General features: G+C 42.9%; 1 long non-coding RNA gene across 17 annotated transcripts in view; it reads right to left on the reverse strand.

Moving 5' to 3' along the window:
• LOC115030650 (uncharacterized) overlaps positions 1-26784 on the reverse strand; it is a 614991-nt gene that overhangs the window by 115904 nt on the left and 472303 nt on the right. The window contains exons 1-2 of one of the 17 annotated variants that reach the window (XR_003836254.2): positions 24937-25130; positions 24727-24793 (exon numbers count right to left, since the gene is read on the reverse strand). The exons of the other annotated variants lie outside the window; for them this stretch is intronic. This is a non-coding gene — a long non-coding RNA (uncharacterized LOC115030650). Of the gene's footprint in view, positions 1-24726; positions 24794-24936; positions 25131-26784 lie in introns of those variants that run through there. 17 annotated transcript variants of the gene reach the window in all.

Here is a 26784-nt window from a genome sequence, read left to right on the forward strand (position 1 = left end):
GATAAATTGCTGTGATGTAGACACTGCAGCAGTGGCCAGGAGCAATCTCAGACCTGCCCAGTGTTTTGTTTCAGACTCACAACTGCTGCTGAGTGGGCCAGCTTTGTCAACTAGACATACGGTTTTCAGCATCTCAGAGGAACTATTTGCAAGCAGTCCAAGACTCTTAGAGTTAAGATTATTATAATCATAAGACTGAAAGGAAAAGTTAGTAGAATATTCCCTTTATCAGAGGACAGTTTCCCCGCATTGGACAGTCTAGGTCTTTCTTTGGAAGGTCAACAAAAGAGGGATCTAATTTCTTTAACATTGGTGTCTTAGTCACTGTTCTATTGCTATGAGACACACCATGACCAAGTCAACATATAGAAGAAAGCATTTACTTGGGGGCTTGCTTACAGTTTCAGTTAGTTTGTGATGGTGGTGCTGAGCATGGAGGCAGGCAGGCAGTCAGTCAGGCATAGTTCTGGAGCAGCAGCTGAAAGCTTACAACTGATCCACAAGCTTGAGACTAGGCTTGCTGTGGGCTTTGGAAACCTCAACCCCCGCCCCCCAGTGCCAACTCCCTTTGACAAGGTCTCACCTCCTAATCCTTCCCAAACAGTTTACCAACTGGGGACCAAATGCTCAAAAATATGACAAGCCTGTGGAGGCCATTCTCATTCAAATCACTGAAAATCTACAAACCCACACAGCACCTTTTAGGCCTTACAGGAACATGGACGTAATGGAGATGCACTTGTTCAGGGTTACACACAGGTAAGACAGAAAGGCAAGGTTTGAATCCAGCCTGTGTGGCTCCCCAGTCCAGACTCCTTGACAACTCTTGGCTTGCCGCTAGTAGTACTTGCACAGTACCTACAACAGGCCAGACCCCTTGGAAGCGAATTCACGGCTTAGGCTTCTTATGGTAAGGCACTCAGAGGGCAGAGCGGTTGGGACTGTCTGTCACAAAACCTTTATTTTGACCATGTGGTATGGCTAGCCCTTAGGGTCAGAATCTTGCTGCAAGACAAATTGAGGAAATTGGTGAGTAACTCAGCAGGCGGGCTGAGCCAACCTAAGGATTTTTTTTTTTTCAAAGAAATTAGCTTCTAGCTTGCTGGCAAGAATAAATTATGATTAAAGAGGGAAATGCCAAAGGTTTCAACACTCACACTGTATATAACAGCGTTGGTGGCTACTTCCTGCTTGCAGTCTGTTACAGACCAGGCTTAGGGGTAAGATCTGACATCATGACTTTAATTCATATGTTAAAGTAAGTCTCTGGTTTGTTTGTTTGTTTACTGTGTGCATCTGTGCGTTAGTGTGTGGCAGAGAGACATTATTTCTATTGCTTTCTATTTTAGTTTTTTTTTTTTTTGAGGCAGGGTCTCTGGCTGAATCAGCTGGACCTTATCCAGCTTGGCTAGAATGACTGGTCAGCAGGTTCCAGGCACAGTCCTTTTGCCATGTCCCCAGTACTGGGTGTGCGGGTGCCTACTACCAAACTGTAGGTGCTGGGGACCCACACTCAGGTCCTTGTGTCTGTACAGCAGCCACTTGACCACTGAGCCATCTCCCCAACCTCCTGATGCCTTCGTGAGTTAATACTTTCACAATTTATATATTTGTAAGAAAGCAAAGAATGTTTTAAAAGTGAACTGAGATACCTCACTAGTTGTAAGACTTAATGTTCTGCTATCAGAGACACCAAAATGTGGAAAACACCTTTTATCAGATGTGACCCAGATTGACAATGATAATTGCAGACAAGGGGCTTCCATGAAGTAGGCCCACAGTTAGGTAGAGCCAACGCAAAGCTTGCATGAAGTAGTTTGGTGGAAGGCCTCGGTGTTTGCCATGTGACATAGCGTGTCTCAGCGTGCATTTATATTGCATAAGGTGGAACTAAATGTCTCCTTCTTGAGGCTGGGAACTCAAATCCCCAAGAGCTGTTCAGGATCTGATCATCCTGTGAGATGGTTTACACTAGCTGACGTGCCAAGAGTCTCTGCTGCGCTCTTGGCTGTGGGCCGCTTCCTCACCGTGCCTTCCAGTGTCTGTCCCCCTCTCTGTCCTGGAGTCGGTTCTTATTTTAGCTTATAATGAGAAAGAACATTTTTCCCCCTTGCATGAAGTTAAGACCTTTGTTTCCAAGACATTGCTTGGCTGGCTACTTCTTTTGCAAACAACAGACAGTTTCTTCTGGTTTGAATAGCTCAAGATGTTTCAAAGAGTAAGTGAGATTTGAGAGCGTGCACATCAGAACCCACAAAGCATAAGGAAGCACAGAATGATTTCATAAAAATATTTCTAGCAATTAAGACCCACAATGTAGAGAAACATAAGGTGCATATGCACTGGAGTCAGAGCCCCAATACTTTCCCCTTAGCACAACAACAGCCTCTCTCTGCATTGGGATCCTCTCTCACATGACACTGCTTGCCCAGAGCCCACCTCCTTCCTGTTCCTAGCTCTGGGAGCCATTGTTTTGGGAACCTCTCTAGAGACTCAGCACAAATGTTACTGGCTGGCTGGAATAATGGGTCCAATATAGGCAGTTAATTTTCTTTCCATATACTCCCTTATTAAAACAGGATTTGCCCTATTTTCCTGTTTGTATGTGTGCAGTGCAGGCAAACGTGTGTGTCTGTATGTGTGTCTGTATGTGTGGTGCTGTCTACTTTATTTATCACGATTACTTAATATATATACTCTTTCTGGCCTGGAACTTGCCAAGTACGGGCTTGGCTGAAGAGTTAGCTCTAGGACTCTACCTGCTTCCACTTCCCCAGGGCAAGGTTTCTAAGGAACGCCACCACACCAGCCACTTTACGTAGATACGGCACTCAAACTGAGATCTTCATGCTTGCAAAGCAAGCCAATCATGAGCAATGACACGCTCCAGAACAGGGAGAGACTCTGTTTCAACAACTAAGGTAGGCAGGGCATGACACCTGAGGAATGACACCTGGGGCTTTTTGCTGGCCTTCACACTTATCTGTCTACATATGCACATACATTGAGCACACATGTACACTTCTACAGCAAGCATGCACACATACACATTTCTTAAAAATTGTATGTTCCTAGAAGTTAAAGTAAAAACTGTTTCATTTATCAAAATTTTTATATATAAAAATAATTGTGTAGTTAGACATCAAACACATTTAGGTTAAGTGTAAGTGTAAAACACTTAGTTATATACTAAAATATGAAGGTTTGACTTGTAAGGAGGGCTATTTCGGGCACTGGAGTCATTCTTATCTCCTGGTCATGTAAGCTCATGTGTCGAGCTGCAGGAACAATATGTTATCACTTCTATAATGTTGTGTCTAAATTTTTCTCTAGTACAACAGTTTCAGATGAGTTCATTCCTGTAATCCCAGCACCCAAAAGACTGAGGTAGGAGAATCAACCACATGCTACAGGTTAGACTGAACTAACCTGGGCTATAAACTGAAATTTTGCCTCACTCCCTTTCAATCCAAAGAAGTAAAAACAAAATAAAACAACCGACCCAGACATAACTCCTGAGTTATTACTGCTAGGAGAGATTGAACTAAAGAGAGCCAAATAAAGTCAAAACCAGGTTGAATTACAAGCCAATGCTTTAAGAAATATTTTGTTCTTATTTTGTATGTACAAGTGTTTTGCCTTCATGTATGTATGTGAATCCTGTGTGTATCTAATATTCACAGAGGCCAGGAATGGGTGTGGGATTCCCTGGATCTAGAGTTACAGATGGTTGAGAGCTGCCATGCTGGTACCTAGAGCAGTAAGTGTTCTTAACTGCCAACTATTTCTCCAGCCCTGAAGCTGATGCTTTTGTTTCTTTTAAATGTAGTATTATTACTTCTTTATTATGACTGCATATTAATCCCAGCTAGGTGGACAAATGAACTTTAATTTCAAGGTGGGTGAACGGGGATACTGTCATAAGCCTCAACAGTGACAAACACATGATAAACAAGGGAAACTGTTCCAACACACACACAAATTGGAGGTCTGGATTCAGTCCAGTTGTTCCCAAAGTTGGAATGAACATCTAGGTTGTGCTGGGATTCAATAGCCATTTTAAGTCCATTCAGTTCCACAAGTATGAGCCCTTCCTATGTGTTGGGCACCATGGGGGACTTTTAAATATATACTTTTTTTAAAATATGAAATTCCCTCCTAGTAGCTGTGTGTATTATAGGCACACTTTGAAGCTGAGAAGCTGCTTAGATAGGTTAGGTTAACTACACAGAGCAGTTACAGAGCTAAGGGATCCACTCAGGTTTATGGGATGTCATGGGGTTCCTTCCCACTGCTACCAGAATGCTAGCCGGATACCATCTGCATAGAATGGAGACCCTGACTAGAGGTGAGACAGTTAAATGGAAAATTAGAGCCTCAGGTATAACAAAAACGAAACAATGGCGGTTATACCCAGACAGCTGTAAGTTCTCTGAAGTGAGAAGACACTGATAGTGTAAATCATGTTGCCTCTGGGCCCCGCTGGCAGAGAGGTTTCTGTAGGTGTGACAGAAGGTTGAGGGGACAGCCAGGATCAAGGGAGGAGCCTCCAGCCGGACTTCGGGCTATAGGCATGAAGAAGGAATAGGAGGGCAGAGAGGAGGGATGACGGTGGCTGCCACATTGAGGGCTTCAGGTCGAAGGCAGAGTCTGTATGTGATTGTCCATGTTAAGGCTCACTGGAAGTTTCCGGGGGGAGGAGGATCAGGGAGACTCATGAGGATGTGGCACTGAGAGCGCCCCCAGGAGTCACTCTCCTCAGTTAAGATGCAGAGTGCTAAGGACTTGCCCAAGGCTCCGGGAACCAACTCAAGAGCAAGAATGAATGATGGGACTTCATGGATTGGCAGGATCAACATTGTAAAAATGGCTATCTTGCCAAAAGCAATCTACAGATTCAATGCAATCCCCATCAAAATTCCAAATCAATTCTTCAACGAATTAGAAAGTGCAATCTGCAAATTCATCTGGAATAACAAAAAAGATATAAGATACAATTTGATAAACGCATGAAACTCAAGAAGAATGAAGACCAAAGTGTGGACACTGTGCACCTTCTTAGAATTGGGAACAAAACACCCAGGGAAGGAGTTACAGAGACAAAGTTCGTAGCTGTGATGAAAGGATGGACCATTTAGAGACTGCCGTATCCAGGGATCCATCCCATAATCAGCTTCTAAACGCTGACACCATTGCATACACTAGCAAGATTTTGCTGAAAGGACCCAAATATAGCTGTCTCTTGTGAGACGATGCCGGGGCCTAGCAAACACAGGAGTGGATGTTCACAGTCAGCTATTGGATGTATCACAGGGCTCCCAATGGAGAAGCTAGAGAAAGTACCCAAGGAGCTAAAGGGATCTGCAACCCTATTGTTGGAACAACATGATGTACTAACCAGAACCCCGGAGCTCTTGTCTCTAGCTGCATATGTATCGAAAGATGGCCTAGTCGGCCATCACTGGAAAGAGAGGCCCATTGGACTTGCAAACTTTATATGCCCCAATATAGGGGAATGCCAGGGCCAAAAGAATGGGAATGGGTGGGTAGGGAAGTGGGGGGCGCTATGGGGGACTTTTGGGATAGCATTGGAAATGTAATTGAGGAAAATATGTAATAAAAATATTAAAAATCAAAAAAAAAAAAGAGACTGTAGGAACCACAGGTTGTATTTTTTCCCCCAGTGTCATTTAACCATGATAAACTTTGTTTATATAAGCGAAAAAGAGGAAAAAATAATCCTCACGATTCCCATTGGTTTTCATTCCAAAAATCAGTTAGTTTATTGAAACATTAGAGTCAATTGACTTTGGCTGATGTTTTTTTTTTTTTTTTCTTTTTTGGGCTCCATGCTGGCACAAATGTGTGAAGAGAATATGGATGGGCAGGGAAGACTTCTCCCCGTGCCTCATAACACTGGAGATCTTAGCAAAGTACCCAGGCAGGGCAGAGCAAGCACTAGGGAGACATTAGAGAGTACCTAGGCAGGGCAGAGCAAGCATTAGCATCACGTGGACGAAGCAGCTACTTTGCCCCCATGAATAGCGAAACTTTCATTTTGCCAATCATTTAGAAAAAAACTAGATTTATATGTTATACAGCTTTGGTATATGCCTTAAAAATCAAGTAGGACATATTTAGAAGGACTCTATTGTTTGGATCTGCTAATCAGTTACCCTGGTTCAAGAATTAAAGTGTAATAGCAAAGAAATAAAATATAAATTAAAAAAAATTTTATGTAAATTTAAAAAAACGCATCGTTTATTTTTCTTTTTGCAACTGCCTGAGGCCGAGCAGGACTCTTTGAGAAATTTTTAAGAGACATCAGTAAGCATTAGGCATATTGAAATGTATAGATGGGGGAAATCTTTCAGCTATGTCAATAAACAGAATGGGCCAGAGAGCTGCCCCTGCCCCAACATTATTTTAAGGTACCTCACACATCTGATACATATATGGGGCTTTAGGAGAGGTGTCAGGAGAGGAGAGTGTAAGTGCTGAGAGGGCTGAACTTGTGAAGGGCATGTGCCTGTAATTGGCCTTTCTCGTTTCTGTCTTGTTAACAAGTATATAAATAAGAGAAGGCTTCAGTAATTGGCTCAGGGTTACTAATGAATTAATTAACTTCAGTCTATTTTACCTAACCTTTAATAATAAAAGTCCTTTTTTTCCTTTTTCCTTTTTCCCTTTCTTTCTTTCTTTCTTTTTTTTTTTTTTTTCCGTTTCGCAATAGGTCTGATGGACTGAAAAAAAAAAAAAAAAAAACAGACATGCGGCCAAGCTCTTGAAAATTAATGAGAAACGAGGAAAGGATCGATGTACACTCTGCTTGCGGGGAACTGACACAAAAAAGACACAATAAGCTTGGGACAAACACAGTCAGTTTAAAAAATAGGTTAGAAAAAGTGGGCAAATTCAATTATAGAAGTAATTAGAAGATCCAGGGCAGGCTGCCTTTGGGACTGTGCCAGCAAACATGAATTAATATGAGTGAATAGAGAGCCCGTGTAGTAATTAAGAAGCAATCACCTATAGCAATGAGCACCTGAAAACAGGCCTAAAACCATTAATTCAGTGATCAAAAATATTTTTAGATGATTAATATGGCAAATTTATTTTTTAAAAGACTAATTTCTGGAAAGATATCAAGACAATGGCATACCGTTTGTTCTTCTGGCATTTATATAGCTAATTAAATTTTATAATTTGCAACAACAGTCATTATTATCTGAAAACAGTGAAGGAAATATTTCACCTCTCTCTCTCTCTCTCTCTCTCTCTCTCTCTCTCTCTCTCTCTCTCTCTCGCTGTAGTTCTAAAATCAATAACGTAAACTCAGCTCCCACTGGCCTCCTGTAAGTGGCTAAGTCTTGATTACTACATTATTTCAACATGTATTTTTTTTCTTAATATGGCTGTGTTTCATAAATGTTAAAACGTTTGAATGAACAGCCACAGTCTCAAAAGGTTTTACATGTCCCTATACCTGGGCAGAAATTCCACACACTGTTTAATTTCAACACTATCAAATAAAAGCATTTAATATACTATTTGTGCATCACAGACATTCTTACTTGGTCAAGAGAGGTCTGTCACTTCAGTGCACACCGTTCCTCCCCTAAGAACACAAAGGCGCACAGGGGCTCGGTGGAGAGTCCTTTAGAACACACAGAGGCTAATGGCTTCTGAAATAGGTGATTATCAGAGCCCTGGAGAGCAAGATGAGGGTCTGGCTGGCAGTAAATAAGCTCTCAATATGAATTATTCTATTTCCACCGCTTTAAGAAAACGCATGTTTCATTGTAGATCAGAAAAGTCTGGAAAATGCTGTCTTTTTGGAAATAATAGGGGGCTACTAAGGCTGATCAGCTGATCAGCAGGTGCGGTGGGACACCTGCTAAGGGATGGGGTGCTCAGGGGACCCCTGACCTACAGCCTCATAGTCATTTCTGCCCATGTGAGTTCCCTCTGCAAAACAAGATGTGTCTGTCAGGCTTTAGGGATGGCAGCTATTCAGTCGCTCAGGAAACGGTGTTACCTTTACAAACTGCAAGGAGGTAGCTGATGTACATAGATCAGACGTTCTCAACCGGTGGGCTACAACCTTTTGGAGGCTGTCTAAGACCATCAGAAAACACAGATACTTACATTATGATTCAGAACACTAGCACAACTACAGCTAGGAAGTAACAACAGAATAATATTATGATGGAGGTGTGTGTCATCACAACGTGAGAAACCGTATTAAAGGGCCGTAGCATTAGGAAGGTTACAAACCACTGGCATAGACAAAAACAGAAAATGAAAGGCATTCAAGCTACTTTCTGAAGCTGATTTCACTGGTGCCATTCCAGCTCTTAATTCTAAAGACAAACTGGGTATTCTGGGAGAGAAAATGGGCAAGAAGTGTGTATGCACCAGGGCTCATACACCCTGAGTGAGCTTGAGGCTGAGAAGCCAGGCCCAGGTAGAGCAGGCACAGGGGCTGCCCAGAGGCGGCCCAGAGACTGGGAGCTAGTGAAGAGAGCAGAGCTTAGAGAGGTCTGAACAGGACCCACTTACCATGCAAAGTCAACCGCGAGAGAGCAAGCATGGGGCTGCCAACAGCGCCTCCACTGGTTGGAAAGTACACCCAGGCTCTTTACAAGGGTGTAGAGCAGGCAGGCACCCTAATAGAGAGGAGGAACCGAAGGGAATGATGGAGGAGATGCAGAGAATAAAGCAGACGAAGGTTAGAGTGCATGGCAGACACCTGTAAGCTAAGCACTCTGGAGGTTAGGCGGGAGGGAGTATGGAAAATTCAAGGCCAGCCGTGTCTACAAGAAAGGGAATTTGAAGAAACCCTGAACTATATGAGACCCCGCCATAAAATCAAGTGCAGCAATACAACCAAAGCCAAAAACGAAGCAAAAGCAAAACAGAAAAGACAATAACCTTTTATTATTCACAAGTAAAACTTTGCTTTTCTTCCTGTTTTCATTCACAAAACATTTTCTGAATTCCTTTTACCAAGTACTTAAAGTTAAGAAGTAGGGGTGGAGAGTGGGGGAGGGTGTTGGTGTTGGAGGTGTCTAGAAATATGCCAGACACATATTTGCATAGTGGCCCGCTTCTCTTACAACAACAACAACAACAACAAAGTTTCTTTTAGCCAGGCTGGCCTTGAATTCACTTTGTAGATGAGGATGGTTGTGAATTCCTGATCCTCCTGCCTCAGCTTCTGGGAGTGCTGGGATCACTGGCACACACCACCATCGTGCCTCTTCTTCTGACAACAGGGTCTCACTGTATAGTCTAGCCTGGCCTCCAGATCACCATCTTTCTGCCTCAGCCTCCGGAGCACCAAGTTTACCAGCACACACTTGTACACCCTACTTTAACACTGCTCGTTTCAAAGTTCTTACTCCAGAAGCAGGGTAGAGCCAAGGGACACAGGCCCATTGGTCGTGCAAACTTTATATGCCTCAGTACAGGGGAACGACAGGGCCAAGAAGTGGGAGTGGGTGGGTGGGGGAGCGTGTGGGGGACTTTTGGGATAGCATTGGAAATGTAAATGAAATAAATACTCAATTAAAAAAAAACATAAAAAAAAGAAGAAAAAAAAAAGAAAGTTGAAAGAGGAGCAGCAGCCCTGCTGGCCTTGTCCAGGGGGCCACAAGCAGAGGCAGAATTCGTGCCCCTGCTGAAGAATCTCAGGCAGAGAGGGAGAAGGGGAGCAGTCACCCAAAGGGTGAACGTTTTGCTGTAAATCTGGGTCCCTCTTAAAATCAGTTACTTCACAAAATGGCAAGTCTACCTGACAACCACTGGTGTGTGTGTGTGTGTGTGTGTGTGTGTGTGTGTGTGTGTGTGCGCGCGCATGCGTGCGCGCTCCCGATCATGAATGGTGACTGTGTACACATGGGAGGGGGGAATCTGGGGAGATGTTTGCAAGAGACCCTTGAGAGTTGTGAGAGGGAAGCTTAAGGGGATGTAAAAGGAAGGCTGGGGGCAATAAAAGGAGACCGTTGGGGGTCTGTGGGAGCTGGCAGTGTGATGGGGGAATCTGGGTAGGGAATTTGAGTGGACAGCTGATGTTAAGTGTGAGTGGACAGCTGGGAAGTTAAGTGGGAGTTTTTTGGGGAGCCAGAGGAGGTGTGTGTGTGGGGGAGAGAGGACAGCTCAAGGTAGGGAGCGTAAGGGGAAAGCTTGGGGCTCTTTGGAATTTCTAATCCTTTCCGAATCATAAGCTTCTTCTTTCTTCAGTTAGTCTTCTCGCTTCCCTGTCCCCCACCTCCACCCCTTGATTCTCTGAGAAAAATGTCTCCCTGTGTAGCCCTGAATGGCCTAGAATTTGCTATGTAGGCTGGGGCTAGCTGGGAACTCACAGATCCACCTGCCTCTACCACCCAAAGACTGGCATTAAAGGCAATGCAGCAAGGCGCCCTGCTAATGCTTGCTCTCAAACTCACTTCTGGTTTCAACCAACTTTCGTGTGCGGGTTTTAGGTTTTGGCTGGTTGGAGAAACGAGCTGTGTGCATGTGTGTGTGTTATGTTGTGCATATAGAAATCAGAGGATAACATGTGGGAGTCAGTTTTCTCTTTCTACTATATGGATCCAGGGGATCAAACCTAGGTCAGCAGGCTTGGTGGCAGGTAGCTCCTTTTTAAATCAGATAACCATTATTAAGTATTTACTAATTACAGATCTTCTGCCAGCCACCCATTACTCTTCCCTCTTTTCTAGCTTGAACCACGTGAAAGATGCACTGACGAGAAGATGCCCCAGGAGAAGGTCACGCTTTCACAGCTCCGTTCTGCAACAGGTGTGGTTGCTGGGAACATTGGGGGCTATTTAGTTTTTAAAGGGCTAAAGAACAACAGCCCAGTTAAACCACCACACAGGTTTATCCATAAGCAGAGAAAACTATGGCTAGCATGGGTCAGAAGCTTCCTACGCACGAGCCCAGCCTGGATATACAGAATATATATGTCTTCCAGGAGCAGAGAAGTTACCATCATGTCTGAACACTAATTCAATGGGTTCCTTTCTAAGTGTTCAGCTGGGGGCCAGGGGATACAGTGATGATTAAAACATGAGTCTTGCCTTTTAGGAGAGTCCTCCCTCAAGCAGCAGATGAGGTAGAGCAGTAAATCAATTATTATCAATACAGCTGGGATAAGATTTAGTGGCGATAAGCCGAAGCCCTGAGAACCCAGTGGAGGTGGGAGAGTGGGGTGAGGTGATGTCGGAATCAGGGATTTAATTAGCTGAGGATGGGAATCAGGGAGTTTAGGCAAAGACTGAAGGCTGAGTCAGGAAGATGCTTCCTGACTCTATAAAAGGTACAGTTGGCTTGGTGCACAGAGGGTATCTAGGCTTGTGTCAAGCCACCCTGCAGACCTGCCAAGAAGGCTCCCCGTGATGTCTGCAGTTCCTTGACTCATTTTTTTCAAATCCCCTTTCTTCTTCAAGGCTTCTGGACAGAACCAAAGAAGTCCAGTTACTGGCCACTTCCAAACTGGAACTTGTTGGGTTCCAGCATGCCTGTGGATGAATCAGTTGTACATCCACTAAGCACCCGGGTGGGCATGTGGTGTGCAGCAGAGATGGGCCATATCACAGCCTGTGAGTCTCACAAGGATGCCAACATGAATGAAATGATTCTTCTACCCGTGCCAGTGTTCTTCCACACCTGGTACAGGCTGCTTGTCATGGAAACCGCAAGATGTTTCCCACGTTAGCAATGCCAGAAAAAGGGGCCATGGACGTTCTCAGAAACAGATTCTGCATGGGGGCCAGCATCCCACACAATTTGATAAGCATTTTTGGTAGAGCCTCCTTTCCCATGAGTCCCCTGCCTGGCTGGCAGCTGTCTGTCCTTCTGATGTCAATTTTAAACCATTTCCCCCCTTGAGATGTTTTGCCTACTCTTTTCTATCAGATCACCTTCTTCATCAGGGTTTCAGTAGAACCGGGTACTTTTCCACTATGGAACTATATAATTAACAGATCCCCTCTGCTCCTGTATCAGCCTCCCAAGGGCAGAATAGATTTCTAGTTGGAATATCCATAGTGCCTAGTGCCGTTCTGGTACACAGTAGGCACTTAATACATGCTTCATAAATGATCGCCTTACATCTTAATTCAATGGCGATTGAAACCCAAATGCAATGAACTGAAAGGGACCTCAGCAGAACCAGACTCGCCATTGCCAGACATCTCTTAAAACTCAACACTGACTGTTAGAAGGATTCGAATAAGGGGACTCCGATGTCTACTCTCAAAGCCCTTCTCAGCCTTCTCTTATGCCAGGCGGCCCAAAACAAATCCAGCCTCTTCCGATTTGGCTACTTTCAGCCCTGTTGTCTTGTCAGGGCTGCCTTCATCACTGCTGAGGATGTGGGATGCAGCTCGGGAAAGGATTGGGTCCTGCCTGTGGGAGAGAGGAAGAGCTGCCCCCATAAACAGATGCCTAGAGAAGGTGGAGCTGTGTCTAGGAGCCACTGTCCATGATCAGCTTCCCAGCATAAGGGATCTGGTCCCGTTATAATGCACAACATACTGGAAAACACGGCTTAATGAAAACACTGCCAAGACTCACCTTACCTCTCAGGTGTGGAGGACGTAAAGGTGGGGCAGAGCCACAAGAACAAGGCTGTTGTGAGCAAGAGGAGAAGAGAAGGAGGAGGAGGAAGAGGAGGAGGAAGGAGTAGCAGACAAGTGAGAGTGAAAGAAAGATTTAGAAGAACGCCTGCGTGGCAGACACACGCAATGGCTGGTGCGTGCACAAATGATTGACTGCTTTCTTGGGGTTGGCCTAGAGTCGGTCCCATCTCAGGCTGTTCTTAGGTAGCCAGAAATTTCTCCTTGAGAAGTCTACAACAAATGAGACAGATGGCTGGAACCATCTTGGGTCCAAGCCAGATCTCGGTTTTGCTACTCTATTCCAGGGCTTTGTAGATCCACTGAGCCTCTTTTCTCTCTCTCCTACTCATTCAGGCTGATTTCCATTTTGAGAAATGTTCTAAGAAGGAGTCGTACCCTACTTTCAAAGTTTCACTGAAGCCTGGGCTTAGAGATGCACGTATAGCTGGGAGCTCTTATCTCTTCCAACTTTTTTTATTTCTTTGTTAAATCAAAGAAACTCCAAAAGTCTCCAATCGGTCACCAGAGAGAGTGTCGATGCCTCAGAAGATGACAAACGGCATGCTGGTGTCTGCGTAGTAAGGCTCGTCCCTGTGTCTGTGAGTATAATGCCCGCTATGAACACGGATGCAGAACACTATTAGCATACTAATTTGATTCTTCACCTAAAGAACGGGAGATTCTTTTCACATAGACAGCTGCCCATGAATAGCTAGGGTGACCCCTGGTCAATTTTCCATCTGTCTTAGGGTAAGAACTCCAGAAAGAGGCCACACTGGCCCTGAGATTTCACACAGCTTTCTTCGTCCAGTTTCATGGTGGCTCATCTGTAAAATGGGGATACAGCCAGAGGAGCCTCGCTTCCATGGTTGGAGTGAGGGTCAGATGAGCACCATGCCAGCAGAGATTTTTGTAATTTAAAACTTTTTTTTTTTTTTGCTCCTTGTCTGAAACACATTTAAGGCTCTCATCTACATACACACTTGCTTGGGAGGTTTATGCTGTAACTCGACTGCCCATCTGGACACACAGAGAGAAGTGAACAACAGCCTTCCTGGGTAAATTCTGAGATGTAGGGACTGAATGTGTTGTGAATGTATATGTGTATGGAGACCAGAGGTGCACGTCAAATGTCTTCCTAGATTGCTCTCCACCTTAGTATTAACTTGAAAAGTTATTATTCTCTTTCCATATGTGCGGCAAAACACTGTGTTGTGCCTGTGGAGGTCAGAGGACAAATTTGAAGGAGTCAGTTCTCTCTTTCTACCATGCAGATTTCAGGGATTGAACTTGGGTTTTTGCATGTGGCAATAAGTATCTTTACTGAGCCACCTGGTCAGTCCTCTCTCTCTCTCTCTGTATATATATATATGTATATATATATATATATATATATCTGTATATCTCTCTCTCTGTATATATATATATATATATATATATACACACACACATATATATGTATATATATACACACACATATATACACATACATATATATGTATGTATGTGTATATATGTATGTGTATATATACACATATATACTATATATATACTATATACTATATATTCTCTTTAAACTCTCTATCTATCTATCTATCTATCTATCTATCTATCTATCTATCTATCTATTGAGACAGGGTCTCTCACTATGTGACTCTGGCTGACCTGGAACTCTCTATGTACACCAGGCTGGCCTCAAAATCACAGCTATCTGCTTGCTCTGCCGTTCAAGTACTGGGATTAAAGGCACAAACCACCACACCCAGCCCTCTTACTTTATTTTTTGACACAGGGTCTCTCATTGATCCCAGAGCTCACTAGTTAGGCTAGGCCGGCTAGTTCTTAAGTCCTAGGAATCCTCCTGTCTCTGCTTTCCTAGTGCTGGGATTACAGATACACATAAGCTTTTTACACAGGTGATGGGGATTGAACCAGGTCTTCACATTTATGTACTTTACATATTGAGCCATCTCCCAACTGTTCATCATTTGTTTATCTTTAATGAGAATTCTGAAACTATGGAGAGGCCGATGCTTCCTTTTACCTTTTGCTCATTGAGTGTCCGAGGACCAGGGCACAGAAGGAAGAAGTGGAGACTATCTGTCAGGTTGACAAACTGACAGTGTACAGACACAACTGGTGCCTATAACCCATGCTCTCTTGCTTTGTCCTGCCTCCTATCTTTGGACTTGTCGTTCTGTCTACCTTAGGCATTTTTGACAGTCACCAATCGAGTTCAGAATATATTGATGAGTGGGTTTTATCCTCAGACTTCCTGATGTAATGAGTTTGGCTGTAGTCTGAATTTTGGACTTTAAAAACCTTGTGAGAAAATGATTGCATTTTGAACACTAAAATTTTTAGAAAACAGCTATGTTTTTAGTGTAAAGTCCGGAGTAGCATACACCAGCAGTACAGTTAGTAAAACGACGAAACTCAGCATGATCGTACAACAATGTTCATCTGGTAACAACCCTGTGGTGTCACGTGACTCTCCCGCATCTGCTTTAAATTGTGCACAGTGCCAGCACTGTGGCTCCCTGGAGACTTAGGCTGGAAGGACAGCTTCAACAGAGGACTCACTGTGGAGAGCCAGAGATGGCTCGGAGGCACCCCAGCTCACATCTCAGGAGAGCTCTGGGAAGTCAGGAATTCTGCGATTTGTTCTCCTGTGCGATTTGTTCTCCCGGAAGCTTGTCTGCCAATTTCACTTTCTCTTTTATCATTGCCTTTTTAAGCCTGTGTCCACAGCCTGGGTCTCATGACAGCAGCTTCAACCCAAGTAATGCTATTTTTACCATCTTCTCCCTCACAGCCTTCCCTCCCTGGTCCTTCTAAGTTTCCATTTCCTTCTTTTTAGTGTGCTTCACTTAAAAAAAGTACTATTATTAACTATTATTATTTTGGTGTTTTGATAGGTTCTCAGTGTGTATCACTGGCTGTCCTGGAACTCACTACGTAGACAGGCTGTTCTCTGGCTCATAGAGATTGGGCTGCCTCTGTCTCCCAAGTGCTGGAATTAAAAACATGCACCACTGTGCCTGACTTTGATTTATTTTTATTTTTTGTGTATGAGTGCTTTGTCCATATGTATGCATGTATGTGTACTGTGTGTTCCTAGAGGCCTGAAGGGGGTTGTTGGTCTCATCCCCTGGAACTGGAGTTACAGATAGCTAGCTGTTAGATACCATGTGGGTGTTGGGAACCAAACCTCTGCAAGAACATCAGCTCTCCTTGCCACTGGGCCATCTTTCCAGTCCCAAAGTGTGTGTGTGTGTGTGTGTGTGTGTCTGTCTGTCTGTCTGTGTGCCTTTGTGTGTTCATTGAACTTTTCTTTCTTTCTTTCTTTCTTTCTTTCTTTCTTTCTTTCTTTCTTTCTTTCTTTCTTTCTTTCTTTCTTTCTTCCTTTCTTCCTTTCTTCCTTTCTTCCTTTCTTCCTTTCTCTCTTTCTCTCTTTCTCTCTTTCTCTCTTTCTTTCTTTCATTTCATGAGGACAGTCTTGACTAGCACTGAGCTTGAAGGAACATGCAGTAATCTGATGTTTCCATGTTCAGGTGACTATGAAGGGTCAGTCACAGCAAATTCAAGGTCAATCCTGAAATCATGATGCTTTTGCTCATTTACCCCCAGGATGTTGTCATGTTGGGAGAATGTGTTGGAGTTAAGTCACCCTGGGGGACTTCCACCTCCCATAGGTGTCCCTAAGGAAGAAATCTTGAAGTCATGTAAAAGTTAAAGAAGTTTCTCTTACAAGATAGTATACTATCAGTGCATACTAATGGGGGGCCCAAGGGAGCCTCAAACAGGGCCTTCCATGTTCTGTCATTGTGACACTTTGGTGTGGGAGTGGAAAGGGCCTTATGTTCTTTAACTGGAGAAAGAAGCCACATCTGAACTCAAAATGGAAAGAAAAGTCCTAAATAATTTCATCAATCTCCCATCACCAAAAATCAGTTTACAAACATGTCACATGAACATATAAACATTTTGAGATTATAAGAGCCAAACTGTGCTAGGTGGCTAGACAGACAGGCTGGCTTCTCTGGACCCTCAAGATCCTTGTGACATAAGCTGTCATCATCATGAGGGCATTTGTGTGATGTCACAGGCTTCACTCCACTCCTTCATTTGCTACCTAAGCTTGTCAGCTACATGCAAAGAGGGGCTACTGGTAGGTAATTTAACCTTAATATTAATCCCCCTCCCCAAAATTCCTGAGCAGAAAGGCAGACAGGCTTGAATTGAAGGCTTGGGGAAGAGAATAGAGTTAGGAGATTATAGCCAGCCTTCAGCCAATGGCAGTTGGCAGGTGGTTGCCATGGTGACAGCAGCGTTGGAAGTTTCCTGACAAATGTTTTCAGAGTTGGGCTTTGAAAGGAGGAACAGGCTACTTTCCAACAAAACAAAACAAAACAAAAAGACTGCGATTTTGAATCTAATTTGTCAGATTTTGTTTTTTACGAAATTTTAAATTTTAAATGTAAAATAAAGAATGAGAGATTTATGAAAGCCTAGTATTTTTTTCATGTTAAAATCATTTGTAATGTGTTCTGTATTTCTGATTTCAATATTCTGATTTATTAGTGGGAGGTAGTGAATCAAAATCTTATTTTGTTATTTTGTAGTATAATGGATCTAGCTTGATAAATGCACATAAGTTGTTGGCATGTGTGTGTGTGCGTGCGTGTCTGTGTGATATCTATATGTTTGTCTGTATATATGTGTATATATATGAATGAATTCCTCATTGTCATAGTGTGACCCATGTCTATTAACATCTCTGATTTAATGCTCTTGGCAGTGATGGATTTCAGAAAATCAATCAGTGCTGACCCCAGTGTGACTCACCTACCAAAAGAAAATCTGGGACTATAGAGATGGGTCCTCACAAGCATGGGGACCTGGGTTCAAATCTCCAAAATCCACATAAAGGCAGCATTCCCTGTAATCCTAGTACTAGTAACCAGAGACAGGAGGATCCAGGGGTTCACTGGCCAGCCAATCTTGCCTACTCAATGAAGCCCAGGCTCAATTAGAGAACTTGTCTCAAAAAGTAAGGGGTAAAATTATAGAACAAGATGCCTAGTGCCAACCTTTGACCTCCACAGGTGCATATACCTACACACCATGAAACACACACAGCTTAAAAAGAAATTGAAGATATAATCCGGGATGCTTATGGGAGCTTGCAAACCTTTCACAGCAGCAACTGCACTGCGCCCTGCCTTTCCCTTACTCTGTGCCTTCCCTCTGCTCCCCTCCAGCCTTCCTTCCATGTGTGAGTTGTTGAGCCTCCATTCTGGGGAAAGAGGGGGTGCTCGTGGCCTTGGCTGTTGGATCTGCTGTCTTCACTGAGTTTGTATGCCACCAGAGCCAGCCTCAGATTCTGGTAAAGTTTCCCAACCTCCAGGCGCCTCTTTCCTGAGTTGTCTCCAGCTTCCCAGAGCTGCAGCAGAGGTTAGTAGTGAATGCCCCAGCTTTTGTGGACAGTGATGTGGACGGCAGATAACTCCAGCTGTCATTACGGGATCATCCAGAGAAGGGGACGGTCAAGTAGGGCTTACAGTCCACTTGAGTTTTTCTGATTGTAAAACCAGCCATTTTTCAATTTAAATAATTTAAGGATCCCAGCGTCCCTATAGTCTCAGGCTCATTTAGCCTCTTATTAGCTAATAGTTTCTCTAGTTCAAGAGGTGGAAGGGAAGATACTGTTAATTCACAACAGTGAGTAGCGTAAACAAAAAAGCAAAAATCAAAAAGACAAAACAAAGCGAAAACCCAAACCATGCAAAGGCAAAGAGAAGACACAATAGGAATCTATACAAATAACCATAATTGATTTTAAAAGTTAATTAAAAGAGTCAAAGGAAGCCAGCACTCTGAGGCCCAGCATGTATCAATAGGTAGATGACACAGGAGAATAGATTAGAAAATTGATCTAAGCTAACTAGATGGAAACAGACAGAGCTCTTGGTTTTACCTTAAATATCCCAAATTCTTTCCTAGGCCTTTCCCTCATATTTCCTAACAATGGTCCACAGAGAGAAACGCTGAGGTGAATATGAGGAAGCAAACAAACAAAATCGATTTGCAACATCCAAAAGGGGTAAGATGGTTCAGAGACCCCACTTTGACTCCTTGTGACAGCAAATGACAGATGCTACAGAGGACACAGGGATTCTGTGACAGCAAAGGCAGATGCTGCAATGGACATAGGGACTCTGTGACAGCAGAGGCAGACCCCATAGTGGACACAGAGACTCTCTGATGACTAAGGTAGACGCTACAGTGGACACAGTGACTCTGACAGTAAAGGCAGATGCTACAGTGGACATAGGGACTCCGTGATGGCAGAGGCAGACACTATAGTGTACACAGGGATCTGTGACAGCTAAGGCAGATGCTATAGTGGACACAAGGACTCTGTAATGGCCAAGGCAGATGCTAGAGTGGATATAGGGATCTGTGAAAGCTAAGGCAAACACTATAATAGACACAGGAACTCTGTGACAGCTAAGGCAAATGCTACAGTGAACACAGGGACTCCGTGACAACAAGGCAGACGCTACAGCGGACACAGGGACTCTGTGACAGCAGAGGCCGACACTATAATAGACACAGGGACTCCATGAAGGCTAGGACAGACACTAGAGTGGGCACAGGGACTCTGTGACAGTGAAGGCAAATGCTACAGTGGACACAGGGACTCACTTCCTTTCACTTATGAGCACCGTGCCCTTTTGACTTTTGAAATCTCCACAGTTTTTCAAGCCTCTGAGCAAAAGTATGACCACAGGAGTAAATATTCTGCCTCTGATGATCTCCAGAGAGCAATCCAACAGGAAGGCAGAACTCTCCTGCCATTTCCAGAAACTTCTCTGGAAAGCACCACATTTTCTGTTCTCATGTTCTAGAGACATGAAGATGGTCTGAAGACCACAAGTTAACTGCTCATGGTCCGATTGCACTGTGTGTCACTCATATGACACCCCACTGCCACCCCAGTGAAGGTTACAGCTCGAGAGAGACCTGTGGATGACCAGTCAGAGAAAACACTTTCTGTCTGAGATAGGGCCCATGGTACCACCAAGAACTGAATCTGATCACCAGACTCTCTGAGCTATGACAGACAAGTAAGGTATGCAGGCTTCTGACTGAAGAAAGTCTTGTGCCAGCCCCTGAAAGGACTCTTTGTGTCTGAAGGACAACACAGCTAAGGAGTCTGGAAGGGGAAGGGATGAGGTCAGAAGTGGGCTGTGCCCACGAGCTTCCTCCTTTCCCCCTTCATATCTGCCTTCCAAGCCACCAATGCACACATTCCTGCATTACCACCGAAGAATCTCAGAGGTATCTCCTGGTGCATAAGTGGTCCTCAGGAGGTCCACCAGGCTGTACCTTCTGCACTGGTGGGTATCCCCTCCCCCCAGCCCACCTGCTCTTTTCTCTCAGTTTGGAGTCAGGAAAAAAAAAACAGAACAAAACAAACAAATAAAAAAAAAATCCAACAAGAACAATGAAACAAACACAGCCAGATGAAGCAACAAATGCCAAAAATACCCAGAACTGTTTGAGCTGTTCCTGACTTCATATCCGCGGTCCCACTCCCCCACTCTGCCAGGACTGTAGGTGATGGGCTCTGCTTACTTAACTGATTCCTGGACTCCCAGCACCTGAGCTCTGTGCTTAACTATTTGTTGAGGGAGTAAATAAATGGGATTTCCTTTCTATAAGATGAAGATAAAAGATGAGTAAGCCCTCACATAGTTGACATAAATCATATGAAAATTACTTGGTAGGGCTTTTTGTTTGGGCTGTGGCTTATCTGCAAAGGTTCAAATCAAGAACTACCCGAAATGTGTTTGATAAAATATTAGGCTCGAAGAATTAAGGCAGCAAATTTGCACAAAAGCTGTGTGTGCATATATGTAATGAAACTTGCAAATGACATAGTTTGGGGTGATAATACACATATACAAACAAACTATATATATATATATATATATATACACACACACACACAAATATAATATACATATATATTATATAATTCAGAGTACTCACTTCTGAAAACACACACACACACACATACACACACCCCTTTTCTCTAGTATTTTCCAACTTTCACTATGAATTGCCTAGATAAAGACAGTGTGCTTTATGTCCTTAAATATACCATGTTATTCTGTCATGTGGCAAGGCTTATGGAAATTGTATTTCATCAAATGCATTCTTGGAAAAATTGTAACTCAGTTTTCCTTAACTTATTCTCTGTTTCTTACATTTGAATTTAAGTCCTAATTAAAATTTTCCACTTCGAAAAAAAAAATTCCTACCAGTTAAGACCAATGAGCCATGTGCTTTAAAATGCCTATGTTGGTCACCTTTAAAAATCACACTCACATTTTAAGAATTATCTCCAAAATATTACTTTCCTAGGGAAAAAAAGATGGATCAATACTTTAATAACACAATTATGCACCCAGAAATAATAGTCCTGCTGAAGCAAAGGGTTGAATTTGGTACAAGCTCATGTCTTGACTCTGAGCACAGGGCTATTTCTCCCTCAGTGTGTGCTTTTAGTAACAGAATGTCTAGACAATGACCTGTGACTGTCCACCACAGTCCAAGACTGAGAACCAAAGTTGACTGTGTCACCATCTCTGTGGACAATCCTGGGTTTGCTGTGCACTCCCACGTCTAAGGTGACGGTCTGAGTAATTCTTTATCTTGTACCTCGCATGTACATTCAGCAGACAACAGCACAGGTTCACTGAGCTTAAGGGACCAAACAGTTACTAGCCTTCTGTTCTCGACAGCCTCAGTGTCCCCAAGAAAACTTAGTTTGAAAGTCACAATGCTTAATAGCCTTGAAGGTTTTTCTCAGCTTGTACTCTTAGGAAAGTGGAAAGAATAGGGGGGTCAGGAAGGCAGAAGGGGAATGGGGTAGAGGCCATGGGCTGAAGGAGACCAATAACAGCACATTCTCTTGGACCATGTTAGTCTGCTACCTAACACCTTATGTGCTGATTTAAAAAATGGAAACATAAAAAAGTTTGGCTCTTGCCTCTTGGAATAAGATTGAAACGACACAGAATGTGTTTAGACTGAAGCTTGTGGGCTCCAGGAATTTTACACAGAGCCACCTTCAGGTTCTCAAGTACAGAACTGTGTTATACTACATATGGCCAGCACCTTTGTAATTTCAACATATAGCTTAGATGTATACAAAAAAAATATATAAGGGAACTATTCCCCAAATGTGCTTTAGAGAATTCATGGGTACGGCTGAACATGTAAACCTAACAGCAAGTTCAAAATGAATGTAAATATCATCCCAGAGAAGTTGCCTATTTATATTGTTTTCTGAGACGCTCTTAGTTTTTAATGAGCAAGGTTTAGCTAAAAACAAAAAGTGTTAATTACATAAATATGCTCATTCTCAAAGCATAACGCTGTGTTATGATTAATAAACAATGGGAAAATGAATACAGAAGTATTTCAGCAGAATCGCTGTTGCACAAACAGCCTTGGGAATCACTACATGTTTATTGGGAAAATGCTTTACTTCTGACAGAGCTACAAAAGCGACATTAACCTTCTTGAAATGCAATAGCAAAGTCAGAGATGTAAGGCTCCCCAGCAGGCGTGGTACCAGCCATTTTCTGAAGAAGGTAAACAGAATAAAACACGTACTTAACGCTCCAGCAAGACCTGGGTTAATCTTCCTCTAGAGGATTCAGGACACACGTGTGTCTGAAGGAATCGCTGTGCAGATTGTTCTAAAGACAAGAGTCTCGGAAATGAAGAACCATGTGTTTTCTGCTTGTCTTAGTTTGGACCCTGCTGGTTCTGCAATTTTGTACCCAGCATCTTCCAATTTGTTCTTACATAGAGATATATCTATCTTTTGGAGGTAGGCATTAGCCACATTGAGAGGTTACCAAACTCTTTCATTTTATCTGATATAAGATTAGGTCATTGTGATTCTGAATCAAAGAACATGCTTGCTTATGCATATATATATATATATATATCATATATATATATGATATATATATATATATCACCCTAAAACATCCACAATGTATCCCAAACCAGCACTGCCAACAAGCCCAAGTCTCTAGAATATAAGTTAAAAATGTGTGCTGAAATAAACATGGTACAACCACACTTCCAGCTGAAATATTTTTCACGAGATTAATTTTGTCACTGTTATTTTACCAAGAAATGTTATTTACCTATTCTTATTCTATTTTAAGAGATTCACACTTGAAAATGTGTCCTTGTTTTAACAATCCCAAAATAGTTAATTAAGATCGGTTATGTAAGGTTTTTTTTTCTCTTATTTTAGTTTGAGACGCATTAAAAAAAATAAAGGTTAGAAGTCAAAAGGGATGATAGCTGATGGTTTTGATAATACTAATTATATATTACCAAGAAGGAGATAGAGAGGGAAGCATGACTACAAAAGAAAGATAAACATCCCAATTCTGGATTTAAAAAAATAATGAAAAAACCCCCTTAAAATGTCTTTGTACTTCACTGTCATAACTCAAAGCCATAATGAAGCCTGAATTAAAAACGTCAGCTTCTGCGAGTGTTGATAACTTGGTTCTTTGTTGGGCAAGTCAAAATGTGTCTGTTTGATAGGTAAAAATGACAGTCTAAAAATGGGAGAAGTGGGTTCTAAAAAAGGAAACACACACACACATGCACAGACACACACACACACACACACACACACACGACTCTTTCAAAAAGGCCCATAATGTACTTGAAGGAAGACCTGTAGGGCAGGAGGTATTATCTTTAGGAAGTCACCAGGCAGCACTAAAAAGCAATGTCCATGTCCAATCAAAACGATTTCTGGGGCTGCTGGGGCTCCTGCATCTCAGTCTTCACACTAGACTGGAAACCCTTTGTACTAATTACCAGACTGTACCAGATTTTCTGGTTCAGTTCAATCCTATAATTGACTGACAGTGATGGGCAAGCAAGGGGGGAATTCAGGCTCGCTGCTGCAAGCAGAGGGTCAGAAATGGCTCAGACAGCTCATCCCAGCCTGGCCCCAAAATGAGGCTGAGTAGCCACCATCAGCGTGCACTTTTAATTCCCATGGTAAGAAAAAGAGGAAAACGCAGAAGCCTGGAGCTGCCTGAATCTTACAGAAAATCATAGCATGCATCTGGTCTTTGTAAAAGGAATGGAGAGCAGTAATTTTAGCTGTCACTGATTTATTTTGCTTTGGGTTAGTATGTATCCCCCTGACTCCAAAATTCAAGTGGGGCGTCCAGCAGACATTAAATAGACTTTGAGCCCGTTTGTAGAAACTCAGAGAAACAATGTTGCTATTTCCCCTTACAGCTCCAAAAAAAAAAAAAAAAAAAAAAATCAGCAAAGATTGAGGCATGTTGAGCTCGTGCAGTGTGGTGTATCGGAGTTGAGCTCGTGCAGTGTGGTGTATCGGAGTTGAGCTCGTGCAGTGTGGTGTATCATGTTGAGCTCGTGCAGTGTGGTGTATCGGAGTTGAGCACTCCAAAGCACTTTACGTCAACTTCCTAACACCCTTGCTTGCCTGCCATTCACTGATCCAGACTTTGTGTAACCCTAGCAGCTCATGAAATTTGTCTATAAAATCAGAGTTTAAAACTGTACAAGAATAATTTCCATGAAGTTAGAGTTATTGCACTAAAAACACAAAAAACCAAAAAACCAAACCAAACCAAACCAGCCCCTCACAAACAAGCTCACAGAGCACTATTTCAGAGATGGTTATGGTCCATACCACTGGGATTCACCCTGGGCTCTTTATCTTCTCACTTACTTCTAAAGGAAAAGAGCAACTCTAGCCTTTGCACTGGGAGACATTAAAAGCACAGGTGTCAGACCCAGGGTCAAAGCAGGAACCAGGGCCTTTCGGGAGGTAAGGGAGAATTATGTGCTATCATGTTGAGGTCAATTGACTTGAAACTTAATCACAGGTTAAGCCCCCTTTCTTTCCAGTCTAAAGGGGAAGCAGCACCTGTGCCAGCAGCCACTCACCCTGCACTTGACACAGCAGCCACGACAATTTTTTAGTTACAAGTCAATTACTTACTGGAATAGAAAGAGGCTTTCACTCATCCCATGGATGGCCACTGTTCTGGAGAAATCTGTCAGGTTTGCTAGAGGAAGAAGAAGAAAGAGGAGGAGGAGGAGGAAGAGGAGAACAGAGAGAGGTAGAAGTTAAAAGATCCATGGTTCTCCACAAAGTTTCCGAGCTAGGCCAGCCCACCCGGGCAGAGAAGCTGCGCACGCAATCCCTTACCTTCTCAGTACTGCCCAGAGCTCTTGGGGGTGAGGCCTGTCCCAGCAGACAAGTCCTGGGACCTTCCCCATCAGAGGATCAAGGTTGGGTGCAAGGGTGTGGCCGTGCACCTGAGGACAGGAGCCAGCTAAGTGTGGACAGAGAGAGCCAGCAGGAGAGTGTCCCCTGCCACAGTCAGCCCTGAGCAGGGACTTGGAACACACTGGCTGTGGACTTTTGTTCAAAGCTGTCTTTTTTTTTTCTTTCCCTTTATTTCTTCTTTCTTTCCTTCTTTTTCTTTTTTTTCTTCTTCTTTATTTTTTTTTTTAGTGAAGCTAGATTAGTTCATACAAAACTCAACAATGCAGCACTGAAACCCATTGTTGATATTCAACATTTTTCACATAGCGGAACAGAATAGACAATACGGTATCTAAGAAACCATGGGCTGGATTGCACACTGATGATGCTGTGTCCTTCTAGGGGCCTGTAATCCTTTTTTATTACCTACCACAGTAAAAACAAAACAAAACAAAACAAAAAAGCAAAGAAAAAACAAACAAAAACAAAACAAAACAAAACCCCAAACAAGCAAGCAAACAAACAAACAAAACCCCCAACAAGATGTGTTTGGGACTCTCTCAGAATAAATCTATGACATTTCTCTTCTTAGAAATAGGTGAAATTGACAGGAAATCACATTCCCAGCACTAAGTCCTGAGGCACCATTCCTGTTCAAGCAAGTTACTGATTTTTAAAACTACTGTTATCCTAACTTTTATGTGAATACCCACAGGCTTTTAACAACAAAATCATTTGAAGATGTTTGTTTAAGCCCAATATTTAAAATTAACTTGATTTTTCCCATGCCTTAAGAAAAATACCTGGAAAGTGACTTGTTTCAAGGTCCCTAGGACCAGAGCTAAGATGGCACAGACCATTGTTATGAACTTGTGTTGCTGTTATTAATGAGTTATTATTTATTTCTTTATTAAGAGAATAGTAATTTCCAGGGTTTGGGGAGGGGGTTGGTTACCTTTTACCTAGCTCAGTGAACAATTTTTTACCTTTAACATCATGTTTCAATTGTATTTTTTCAGTTTGAAAATGTGTAATGGTAAAACCATTCTTAACCGGGCGGTGATGCCCATTAACCTTTCTGGTGATCTGGCCCAATCCCTTTAAAAAACGCAATCCAGTTCCCATGCTTTTCTCAAGCCTCCCAATGGTCTAGGTAGCCACAGAAGTGATTGTTCCAACTGGGTTCTTTTCATCACTTCTGCAATTGACCAATTGACAACTGATTGATGGTTATCTTTTCACTTCAACAATGAAGGAAATTACCATCACTATAGCTATGTACAGTAAATGCCTCCGGAGTAAATTACATGATTCTAAAATTCTCCTTAGCTCACTTGGTAAAAACATCAACACAAAAAACTTTCTTTTTGTGCTGCTTTGCAGCATCCCAGATTTGGCCTTTCCTGTCAGCTGCAGAAAGAGAACTTGACAGCTTCTTTAAAAGGGGAGCATAAAGGAGCTGGGATAAAGGAAGCACTGGGCCTGTCTCAAGCCAGTGGCCGTTCTTTGCAGTTGGGGAAAAAAAAAAAGTAAGCATGGGTGTACAGATAAGCCCTATAATAAGATTCCTGTGACCCACCATTCCCTGGGACCTGGCCGTTCTCTCTGAACTATTCCTCAACACAGATTCTGAACACAGAACAGCCAATTTATTTCAAGTAGGTACGAGTTCTCATCTACAGTTTTTCAACCTTCTTGAGGGTTGCAAGACCTCCTGCCCCGCCCCCCAACCCCAAGCTCAGCAGGCAAGCTCCAGCAGATGCTACAGTGTAAAGGACACAGGGCTCC

This window comes from Mus caroli, unplaced genomic scaffold (genome assembly GCF_978045245.1).
Source record: "Mus caroli unplaced genomic scaffold, Mus_caroli_1 scaffold_3, whole genome shotgun sequence".
Taxonomy (NCBI): domain Eukaryota; kingdom Metazoa; phylum Chordata; class Mammalia; order Rodentia; family Muridae; genus Mus; species Mus caroli.